General features: G+C 45.5%; 1 protein-coding gene across 1 annotated transcript in view; it reads left to right on the forward strand.

The window, feature by feature from the left end:
* The window catches only part of WRAP53 (WD repeat containing antisense to TP53), a 159,645-nt gene that overhangs the window by 17,762 nt on the left and 129,351 nt on the right, over window positions 1-12,532 (forward strand). The window lies entirely within an intron of this gene.

Here is a 12,532-nt window from a genome sequence, read left to right on the forward strand (position 1 = left end):
TCCGTCTATATCCTATAGTGCCGGGTAGTGAGGGGAGGGTAGTGCATAGGGTGTGAGTGACGACTTTACTTTCGTGGTTTAACCCACTTAAATCCCGCCCAGCCTGAAAGCCGTGATCGTACCTCTGGTAGCCACACTTCCCTCGATGAAGTGTGGCTGGGCGAAGCGCCTTCCTGTTGGCCTCCTGGCTTGTCGTTTTCTTCCTTCGTCTCTCCCCTGTCGGCAATCCCTTCGCTTTCTTCTTTCTTGACCTTTCCTTCCTGCGGTCGAAGTTCCTCCGGCTTCCGAACCTGTTCCGCTGGCCTTCCTTGCTCCTGGCTCTGCTCCTCCGAAGTCCACTCGTCAGCTTCACTTCTTCGTTGTCCGCCACGTACTCCACCTTCGCCTCCGGGTGTAACACACACCTGTGAGAGTACCTGGGCGGCCTTTACCTGAGCTGAGGGGGCGTAACTGGTGACGTGTTCATTGTCCAACTCCGCCCAATTAAAGTAGCAGGAATCGCCAGCGTCCTCCGGATCCGTATCGTAGGGTTCTCCACTCTCTCGCCAAGTTCCAGTATGCTGTTTAAAGAGAGGTGAAAGAGGTAAGCCAGGTGGATCTGAATCCGCCACCCCGTCACACTCCCCTAAACCCCCCGCCCTCCCCGCTCTCCCCCTACAGATCCATTGTTACACTTGGATTGCCCTGGAGGTTTCTGTGCTTCTGTTCTGCCAGGTGGGTGCATCCCAGTGAAATAATTTCCATGCAGGACTCTGTCAATGTTTAATGCCTTAACATATTGCTTTCGTTACTGATTAAAACTGCTCAACTTTACTGGGACATTTAAAGCATTGTGAACGTTATGTGGTGCCTTGTATACTTAAATGTGACATTTTAATTTAGCAAATATCTCCGCTGTCAGTGCTCTGACCACAGACAACCTTGCCAAAGATCAAGCCTCTCCTTGTGCGCACCCATTGACATGGGCTTCCCCGGTAGAGTCAGGGCACCTGCCTTAAGGAAGCTAATGTTAGGTTGTAATCAGTCCCTCTCATCATTGTTTAAAGTGTGCCTCATTTTATTTGATGATCTCAATGGGGCAAGCAGACTGAAAGAAAGCAGCCCTTTGCAGCAAGAAGCTTTTGTTGAAAAATTGCATGAACAAGGGAAGCGCCGCAGGGTTTCTTGCAGTACATGCAGGCAAAAGCAGCAAGAGGGCCCAATCTGCAAAAAAACACAGGCTGTTCTACAGAGCTTCTTTAAACAAGCATTTGCAATGCAATAGGTCTCGCATTTACGCAAGTTTGACCTATTGGCATTGTAAATGACAATGGCTTTTATTTATGTTTCAAAAACCAAAACATATATAAAAGGCAATGTTATTTACAATAAAAAATAGCTCAAACTCTCACAAATGTGAGACCTATTGCATTGCAAATGCTTGTTATATTATACTAATTAGTTGCCCGATTGTCTTTTCCTCTGTCCCAATTTATGAAAACATTAAACTTCTTAAAGTTAACTCAAACAATACTGCTTCAAAATAATAGAAAATGTCTATGTATCAACACTGAATATACGTTTTCGGTGAAATGTAAAATATCTTTGCAGAACAGTGAATAATTCTGGTATTGCAGTCATTTGGCAAGGGAGGAGTTTGTTAATACTCCTCTTTAAATCTGTTACTCAGTTTACGTAGTTCTAGCCAGGAGTAGCAACCTACAAAAATGAAACAAACTTCCAGGTGACTTAAAGTTGCCTACCTACTAAGGTAGTTTTTGAGTGGGCGTTTTGTGGAAAATGCTTCAGAGTTAACCTTCCAATCTTATTGCATTATTTACGCACACATGCACCCATATGCTTCTCGGCAATGTATGTGTAACCGAGGACTGTAAATCATCATGCAAACAGAAGTGAACTGATGATTTTTCAGCAGGCCATATGGATGGACTGTGGGGAGAACAGCCACTTCTTAAGGGGCCAATACGTTTAAAGAGTGACTTAGGTGTTTGAATTGGGGAATGGGCATCGAAAGATCAGAGGAAGGACCTAGCATTAGCTGGTACTTGAAGGTCTGCGTTTCTTAAAGAAGAAGGCAGGACCGTTATTTTAGAATGCACAATGCATAGTGATTTAAAATGAATGCTCTGCAACAACAAGAGCCAGTGAGACCTACAGGGAGCTTCTCAAGGGGCAGATTTCCTAAGGCCACTCACCAGCAAAATTCTGCATCACTTGTAGTTTCTTCACTTGCCCATTCGGGATACCCAAATATATGACATTGCTATAATCCATCCATGCATGCAAGGGTGGAAGGCATTGGTGAGGATAACAAAAGGAAACCACTTTCAAAAGTGTACCTTAAACCTTGCTGAGTTAACCTGTGTATCCAAAGGTCTGTCAGGTTTGAATTAGAGGTGTCTTGCAGATACCACCATGGATTGAAAATCACACAGTTAACAAGGGCCAGGCTAACTCGTACAGAGTTTTTTTTCTGCCAGCGATAATTATAACGTTGGTTTTATCAGTGTTTAACCTAAGTAAATCATCGCTTATCATCTTGACAGCTGGCACTCCCTGAAACTAAGGCCAAATTATCCATAATGCACCAATCTAGTGATGTCATCAAGCGAGATGCCAGGCCAAGGTCCCACAGTCCTGACATTTAACCTAATCAGTGACAGGAAGGAGTCCTTAAGTACACCATAAGTGATAACCTAATTCTTCAAGACACAAGTCTAGAGTAGTGGATCAAAAAAGAATGCAACCAAGTTAACATTTTCCCCTTTATCTCTGTTGGGGCCTACAGCTCAGCTACTGTTGAGTGCTCAACAGGTTTGAAGGCTGGCAAGATGCCTAAAAGGACCAACTCTGCAAAACTGGACGAATTGGCAAAATGAAAAGATAATCCAAAACAAGTGAACACTACATATCCCTTTCCACTAAGAGCTTGAAATCCTACTCTATGAGAATCCAGGAAATTGAATGGGTAGGAGGTCTCAGACTTTTCTGCCACCTTTGCTCCTAACCGGAGATGAGAAATTGGTCTAAATTCACTAGATCTCTAGATGGAGTCATTTTATAAGGCATAGGTACCATGGCTTTCTTCGTAGATCAGGGTTCCATGCTTATATGAGGGGAGTAGAATATCCCCCTTTAAATCTCATGGAACCATGATGCTGATTGCTAGAAAATGCGAAAATAGATGCCAACAAACCTCTTTTCATTCGGGTATTAATCAAATGTCTAAGAATTGATAAAATAGCGTTCTTCCCTGAAACAGGTTGTGCAAAAAAATAACATTCAGATTTCAAAACTGAATCTGTTTCGCTGCTGCATATTAGAGATGGTGTTCTCTAAACCAAACTTGACATGTGCCAGAATACAGATCTTTTATTAAAATACCACGCCTGCATTTATCAAGACCCGCTTAAAATCTTGTAAACTGAAATCCAAACATGAGCTGGGGAGTTACTATGTCCTCAGTCATTTAGCACCATGAAATCCATCTGGGGGTTATGTGCTGTAGAAAAATCACTTAACATAACAACACAAGTGAACCTAAGAAATAATTTAAAAAATGAAACCCGATTCCTCGTTTAACATTCCAAAGTCGTGTCAATTTCTGTAGAAATGTTCTTTTTACTTGTCCTCTGTGGGTACTATGACCCGAGCAGGGACAGTCCAAATCTGTGTTTTCTTACGAATAAATGCGGATTGTTTTTTCATTTTCTGCCAGCTTTTCATACGTTTGAAGTTTTCTTTATATTTTTGGGTCCCTGCTTGAATTTCCAAGCAAGTTGAGCTTCAAAGGCATCAGAAAGGAAGAAGGAATGATGGCTGCGAAGGGTGCTAGTCATCATTGCAATATTCAGTACAGTCTTGCAGTGACTGAGGTACTAATTCATTGTAACACTCAGCTGAGTGTCAGCGGGGATGAATGTTGTGCATTTGCACTGTACATTTCAGCATGGAATGAACCTAACTGCAATTATAGGGGGAATATTAATATCCATTTCTTTTACGTTTCCCTTGTAGATTTGACCTTTTTCCATGCATTAATGTAATCAATTTCTGTAGACTTTCACATTTCCACACGGTATTGGACAGTCTCTTCACAAGTTATATCATTCAGTTGTTAATTGAAGTGAATTTCTTTTTCTTTTTGACATTTAACTTCTAGGCACTCCACTGTGACAGTAAGTTGTAATTCGATTAATTATTCATTGCTACCATTGGCCAACCTCCTTATTCTCATTTATAGATCTGAACACAACGTGTATCTGAAACATAACTGTAATATTTGCGGAAAAAATAAAATCATTTCCACCTTTTAGACATGTCTCTTATGAAACCACATTTGTTGCCTATGATATCTCTTCACTTCAGAGTGCTGTTTTGAAATGGAAGATGATAGTAAATGTATTGTTCTATTTTTGGGACAACCCTGTTAGGACTATATCCTTTTTCCTACCATGCATACTTTGTTAGGTTTGGTTTGACAGCGCAGTAGTTGTCAATACCGCGTTCAACAGTAAAAGAGCTTTAATAAGCACAATTTATCAATCCTGGTCCCTCGTGAGACATCTGTATTCTCCGTGTTTAATATGTGCAGGATCTGAATCCATTACATTGATTGTGGAGTGAGTTCAACTGTCGCAAAGGTCTCCCTGGACTATCAGTCGGCACCTTATGATAATGTGCCACACATTAGACACAATCTCCAAAATGAAGCAAAGCCTCTCAGAGGTTCAACGTATCAGGATCAGGTTAAATGAGAGTGTCTTTGTTGTATAGGCAGCATTAACGCCCCTGTCATGTGTACAACCCTAAACCTTATATACATGTAAAGAACAACCCCTTAGCACTCCCAAACCTCCTTGTAAATCTGTCACTATTTCCAGACTATGTGGTGCAGAAACTGCAACCTTATTAGGAAATACAACTAATCTTCAAAAGTTGTAGGTGTTTATTCTAAGAGTTGTCTGTGACCTTTGCAATATCTGGTAAACCAAGAGTACGTTGGTTGAGCTACTTCTGGACAGAAGTTCTTTATGTGAATTTGCTGTTACAGCAATTGAGACTCCAAATGAACATACAAATTACAGTGAGTAGAAAATGATGAACATGGAAGAGGTGCCAATTGGCTGTTTCTAGGGCACCTTCACCTATTGCATTTAGACATGCTGGAGTCCATTTTTTTTCTCCATTCATGCCACTGATAAAGGGGCTATAGCTGAGTCCACATGTTAACTTCCTTGAGTACAACATTTGTTTCAACAGACACTTTGCTTCCACTGAAAGTGCTTGTATTTCACTCCTACTGACTCACAAGTTTGATCCCTCACCTAACATGTCCCCCATGTGCAAACGTAGGTGTGCTGGAGCTTGTACCGCTGTCCTTTTGGTTTTTGAGGGGGTTTCCCTCCCCCCAATATGGTCACTCATTAAAATGCAATGACGCAATGATCCCTATCAACGTTTGAGCCCAACTGCTGGTTGGCCTGGAGATAGCGCAGAGATGTTACATAGCTGCAAGCAGGGACAGAGGACCGTGCCCAAACAGCCCTTTCTGTAGGGGAAGGTGCATCCAGAGGTGGCCATCTACAAACAGCACCATGCCATTGGTTACAGTTCCCCCACTAGTCATGCAGTACTGGGCTCGGTCAGAAGCTGAGACCCATTCTGCAGAAGACTGGGAATAATCCCAGGCAGGTGCTCTAGTCCTTTACCAGCATTAGCCAACTCTGAGCCTTGTCATGCCACTGCCCAAGATAATCAAGCCAGCGGCCCTTTGAGAGCGTTGTGATCTGAGAAGGTTCAGCTATTTCTGAAGATAAGACAACTCGGAAGACTTTGTAGGAGTGCTGTAAATGTGTTTCAGAGGGCCAACGTTTGCTCAGTATCACACATCACAGTGGTCCCCACTGGAGTGGCATAAACTAAGTTGTGCGGAGGTCCACAGCTTTCTCCAACAGGAAGTGTTCTGTGCCTTCCTTCACTCTACCAGTGAGCAGAACAGTGGAACGTAGCCCTTAAGCAGTCATCCCCAGCATCCCAATAAAGGATCACACTTATTTGTTTGGAAGCGTACAGACTGCAATTTGTTGGCATCTTTCATTACAAGCATCCCCTTTGAACTCCCTTTGAGGTGCACAGTTTGTGATGTTACACCTCTTCGTGAACCTTTAATACATGCTGACTCCGTTCATGCAATTGAACTAGGTTTGTAGTGTGTCTTGCTTGTTGTGTGTAGCAAACAATAGGAATGTAGTCTTAGTTAGATTGAGCTTCAGGTAGGCGCTGGACATCCAGGTCTGGATATTGTGTAAGCAGTGTTTGCGGCTTTGGATGTCTGAAGCACATGGGACTTTCAAGTAGAGTATCATTGGCCTATTGATGAATCTTGATACTGTTACCTGTGAGTAGAGAACAAGCGGCTTCATGTAAATGTTGAAGATGACAGGAGCCCTGGGGGACTCTACAGGTGATGGTGATCTTTTGTGACCTTGAGGTGAACATGTGAACAAACTGGTGTTGGTTGTAAAGGAAGGAGGAGAACCATTGAAAGATTTCTGGTGAATCCCATTCACAATTTGAGGGTGCATATGAGGGTAGGGTGGAACTGTGTCTAAGGCATCTGAAAGGTCCAACAATATCAGGAGACTGGGGTAATCTATGGTGAAGAGGGTATTTATCATCTGCGATGTGTAAGATGGCGATCTCTGTGCTCCTGAGTGATCTGAAGCCAGGCTGGTAGTCATGAATAGATGGTTAACATTGATGTGACCTTGGAGTTGAACATAGCCTGCATTTTCAATGATCTTGCAGATGAATGGTAGGTGAGTGATGGAATGGTAGTTGCCAAGGATCTGGGAAAGATAGAAGTTTGAAGACTGACCACTGAGGGATTCTATGGGAAAGTTTGGGTGTGAGAGATGAAGCAGGCTTAGCATCGATGTGCTGTTGGCTTTTGTGTTCGTTTTATCACTGAAGAAAAGGATGATGGCATTGCACTTTTCTTTGGAGGAAGGAATAGGTGGGTCTGGCAGGGTGTTGATGCAGTACTTGATTGCCCTGAACAGTGTTGTACTTCTGTTGGTGGGTTTGGTATGGTACTTTACTTTGGCCAATATGATGAGCTGTATGCTGAGTGGAGGGACGTCCGTATAAAAATGTCTTTGGGAGAAATTATTTCCTTCCATTTTCTTTCCTTTCTGAAGACTTACACATTATTGACAGCAAGTTCCTAGAGTGCTGAAAGCTTTGCCTTGCATGTTGTAATTGGGATGTAGGTGTTAACATAGCTTTCCAACATATTGTTGAATTTGTTATAAGGGTGTTGGCATCAGACGTGGAGTTGGCATTTACATAGTTGGCCAGTCTGGTGTTGATGAGCTTCTCAAGTACTTTGGCTGGGTAGAAGTTGGGCGTGAAATATCTCTGTAGTTAGCTGATGTCATGGGTTGCGCCAAGGGCTTTTGTAGGAGTGGTAGGATGGTGGCGTATTTTCAAAAGTTCGAGAGGGTGGCGGTGGAGAAAGAGGTGTTGAAAATAGTTATTCTTGCAATACAGATGGGTCAAGTACGATGCTAGCTCCCGAGTGTATGGTGCACTTGGTACAGGTGGTTTCCATATGTTAAGGCCTGGCCAGCAGGTTAGGGTGTTATTTAGAATGTTCTTGCTGTTGGATTGGAAGAATTCGAGGTTGGAGAGGTCCCGTTTGTGGGCGGGGTAAGTTGTTAATGGATTTTATTTTATTAGTAACAAATGTTAGCGGGTTGGGTACAGAGTTCCTGTGAAGGGGCAATGTTGTGGAGCTGCCAGCAGGGGGTCATGAATCCCTTCTCTTTGGCAAAGACTTCTTTCACGGTGTTGGAGCTGTTTTGGATCTGTTCAGTGAGGGCAAGGCACTTGCTGTGTTTGTTTTTTTTCTTAAATATTTTTATTTGGTTTTTGAAAGTCCTAACAGCAGGGACTCACAATTGTCCTTTGCATATAAGAAAGCAGTTTGGAAGGGCATCAATACAACTGGTATCTCCACCCAGCCTCAATAATGTCATGAAGGTATTGAAAGAATCGATAACAAACTGACAAGCATCGTAAATCCAACTGTGTGGGTCTTTATTTCTAGTGTGACAACACTGCATTCTTTTGATCCTGTATATCCAACTCATAATATTTAATCCAACCACCTCATATTTTATAGCACTTGGTGGCTTTGAGTCAATGGATGCAGATCTGAAAGGCTGATCTGTTGTTATTGCTGTGACACCACCATCGTACCATCTGTTTTCAGTGGCGCTTGGTGAGTCGGGGCGTCTTCTGTGTACTAGTTTGCTTTTAGCTTGGGTTGAGATGTAGAGGTAGTTATGGGGAGGGTGGTGGTGTTGGTAGTCCGCACTGAAGGTGATCTATGTGTGAGGTAATCTTTGTGGGTCGGGCTATTGACTGTCTCTGGGGATCTGGCTCCAGTTGCACCAGGAGCTCTGGGTGTGAATGGTTCTGAGCTGGTTGCGCATGTGCAGGCCAAATCTGACAAGGAGTGGTGTAGGAATGTAGGATCTGTTTTTATGGTTACCCCCACTTTTGTGCCTGGTGCTATGCTGTTTCTGACTAGTCTAACCAGGATCCTGCTAATCAGGGCCCCAGTATCTCTGCTTTCTCCCCTAAATTGGTGTGGTAAGTACTTAGGTATATTCCATATTGGACACAGGTATTCCCTTATCAGTCCATAGTATATAGTACTAAGGGCATAGGTACAACAGGGGTCTTACATGGGCTGAAGCATGCATTATGCCACCCATGTGGGCGCACTCAAACTGTAACTACAGCCTGCCATTGCAGCCTGTTTAAACTGGTGCTAGCGCCACTTAAGACAGATATAGGTTTTCCTATATCTGAGGTCACTGCCTCTAAAACCTATGTCACCCCTAAAGCAGGCCTTTCAATCCTGAAGGCAGGGTGCTCGGTTCTAAGTGTGAGGGTGCCCCTGCATGAGCAAAACACATTTACAACCTTCAGAGTCCATTTTCCTGGGTCGTAAGTGCATCAGCCATTACGATACATAGAGTGGCCATGCGTCATTACGCGATGACCATCTCTAAACAGGCTGTAACACACCCTGTCATGTTTTTTATCAAACATGTCGGAATCCTACGATGTGGGAGGTTTGATTCCTTGCACTGTAAAGCTCCTCCGGGAGGCCCCAGTACTCCAGGCACCAGTCTTCTAGACCCGGACTGCACAACATGACTGCCGCCGACCAGAGACACCATTGTGCCCTCCTGCTGCTGAGCCAAGCTTGAGCAGGAGAAGGCAGAACAATGGGTATCCTGTCACAGGGAGGTGTGACAACCTCCCAAACACGGTTTAGTGTATTGGGGCCGGGTAGGAGCGCTTGCCGGCACCACTCAGTCTGCTTGAAGGGCACATTTTGTGCCCTCCTTGCATAGTACAGTTCAAACCAGCTCAGTGAGCAGTTGGCTCCCACTCTGGTGCGAAACTGAAAAAAGGACATGGGAGTATCCTCTCCACTATCCAACCCCTCCCCTGGGAGGGAACCCTGAATCATCGCAACCCTTTCCTTAGGGTACTTAACCCCATTACCGCGGGGCTAATTCCCCCGTGGTGTGCCGCGGGGCTAATTCCCCCGTGGGCGCCGCATTGCTCGTGACGAGCTCAGCTCGTCACGCTGCACAGTGGAGCTGTGCTCATGGCGAGCTGAGCTTGTCACGACTCCGCCCACTCAATGGAATGCCCGCACAGGAGGGGATTTATCCCCGCGTGTGCGTTCCGCAGCGGTTATGACGAGCTCAGATCGTCATGAGCACAGCTCCACTGTGCCTCATGATGAGCTGAGCTCGTCATGAGCGTCCAACGGGTTAAGGGCTTACTTGTAGGTGGGTCCCTAGGTTCGTCGTGGGACAAGATTAATTTCAAGACTCCACTTCTACTTCGACTGTCTGGGCACTCTGGACTTCGCTGGACTTCACTCTGGGCATCAAGACCTCAACTGGGAAGACTCCTGCTGATCCTGGTCTCGTCGCCCTGCTCCTCTGTTGCAACATCCGTGCCTGTGCTCCATACAGGAACCTTCCAAGGCCTGTGGACATCCAAGAGACCTGAAGGAATCTCCCTTTGGAAGTGAAGGAGTCACTTCCCTGCATCTGCAGGCACCGCAACAAAGCTGACCTTTATGCTGATCTTAGCTCCCACAGACTTCGAAAGACTCAGCAACACAGGTGGTGATTCTTCACAGATCTTTAGGCCAACCCTGTCCTCTCACCAAGTTTGAGGCCAGTATCCCTCATCGGAGCTGTAGGAACCGAACCTCTGTCCACCGTGTCGACTTGCTGTTGCAAAGGCTTGTTGGCTTCCTTCCTCAAAGATGTTCGGACTCCAAGTAGCCCCAACCTCAAGCATCTCCAGTGACCAAGATCTTCGTCCTCACAGCAACACTTGCATCGTGGGCCTGCATCTTTGGTGAGTTGCTCTAGGTTCTCTTGCGACTCTAGTACCTCCGGCCTGTGGATCCTCTTGAGGGTCTTCTTTGATTTCTGCAGGCTCCCTTGACTGCTAGTGGCCTGCCCTGACTCCCCTGCTTGTGGTGAGTCACCTGGTCCTTGCTGCTCCCGACACTGCACCTTCTTCGCTTGCCAGGGCTTGTGTTGTTCTTGTTGGACATCGACCCCCAACCGTTGAAATCTGACGTGGGACAGCTCTTGAACGGCTCCTGGTCTTTCACAACGTCGCCTGGTCCTCGCAGCTGCAGCTCCAAGTTCACCGTCTTCTCTCCTGCAACACTCAACATCGGTAGGCATTAGTCTTCTGTGCCTCCTGATCACTCCTGAGTGGCATAGCCTCTGTCCCTTCTGCTTGCAGGTACTTCTCATCCTGAATCCTCTCTTGGGTTCCACCGGACACTTTCACATTCTCCAGCAGTGGCATCTTCCTGAAGTCTCCCAATGAGTTTGACGGCTGTGTCTGACGCCACTTCATACCTATGCACCCAGCTTCCCTGGTGGAGGTATCCTGGTTCCTAGGGTATCCACGGGTGGGGTGGCTCTCCAACCTGTCTTCCACGAGGTTTCTATAGGGTCCACTGGGGAGGGTCCTCCTTCTTTAAAATTGAAACTACAACTTACCTATTGACTTGTATTAAGGCCACGGTTGTGTTCCCACTCTGCACACAGCCTCTGTAGGGTTCTTGGTTACTTACCTCAGATGGTTCCTTAGGTCCCCGGAACTTCTACGTCTTCTGGGTATAGTCTTTACACGAGTTATGGTTTGCAGACCACTATTTTAGTATTTGTTTTGGTCTCCCCCTGGCGACCACTGTGTATTTGTGATACTTACCTGTTTCTATTGAAAAGTATTGTGTGCATTGTGTATATCTCCAGCTAAGAGATATCAGTATGTGTTAGTGAGTGTCTTGTAATAAATACATATTTTTATAAATACACTGTTTCTTTTTCACTTGATCTATACCAATAAGATTATGTTCAGGTAAAACAAGCTGCTTTACACTCCTTCTAGACTAAGTCTATAGGCTGCTCTCCACTGCTACCACCAAGAGAGCTTTCTAAGGTTGTCTAAGACCACTAAAATAACCATAATCGTTGTCTGGATTGGTGCAGGGTGCTGACTTACATAAGTGTGCATCAAATACCAAGCCAGCTTCTCCCATTGAGGGGTCTATGCCGTGAGCGGGGTGGGCTTGTTCAATGGAATGTGTGGGAAGTTGGTAAAGATGGGGTTGAGGAGCTGTCTGGTTGCGATGATGAGGTTGTCCCCTCATTTAGTGAGTCCTAGTATGCTCAGAGCTTCCAGGAGATTGGTGTTGGTGTCGTTCTGGTCCTCTTTTGAAAGTTGAGTTCATGGAGTAGAATGAAGGCGTAGGATGCAAATGCCAGATGGCCCGCAAGTGTGGCGCTAAAATTGGATTTTGTTCTGGGCAGAGGGGAGGGGTGTAAGGCCTCTCCTAGGATGTTGGTGCTGAATATGAAGCCTATGTGTTCTAAGCAGTCGCTGGTGTTTTCTGAGGTTATGAAACAGTTAATATTCTCTTGATAGATGATAGCGAGTCCACCCCTGGATTTGTTGGTTCTGCCTTGAGATTTTGTATCTGGAGCATGGTGGCCACTGCAATTTCTGGAGTGGATGTTGGGTTAAGCCACGTTTTGGTGAGAATTAGTAAGTTCGGAGAGGCATCTTGAGGGGGATCCCAGACCTCTGTGCCCTGTTTAGCGTACTGGTGTTGAGAAGTAGGCAGTTGAGGGGGGAGAGTGTGGTGTTCCTGGTGGTGTCTGGCTTGGTTTGTTTTTGTTTGCAGAGTTTGGTGGGGACGGAGATTGAAGAGTGCGGGTTGGGGCAGTGGGGCACAGGACAAGTAGCACAGTGGACAGGAGAACCCACCTTCAGGCTTATTGCAATCATGGCTTTGGTTGGCAGTGCCTCAGTCTGTAGTAGGTGGCTGGCAAGACAGGGGCCTTGCAACTGGGTGGTCAGGGTGCAGATGGACTTGCCTTGGCATGCCTGCTGTAGTCCGCGT

The sequence above is a fragment of the Lissotriton vulgaris genome, chromosome 12, assembly GCF_964263255.1.
Source record: "Lissotriton vulgaris chromosome 12, aLisVul1.2, whole genome shotgun sequence".
Taxonomy (NCBI): Eukaryota; Metazoa; Chordata; class Amphibia; order Caudata; family Salamandridae; genus Lissotriton; species Lissotriton vulgaris.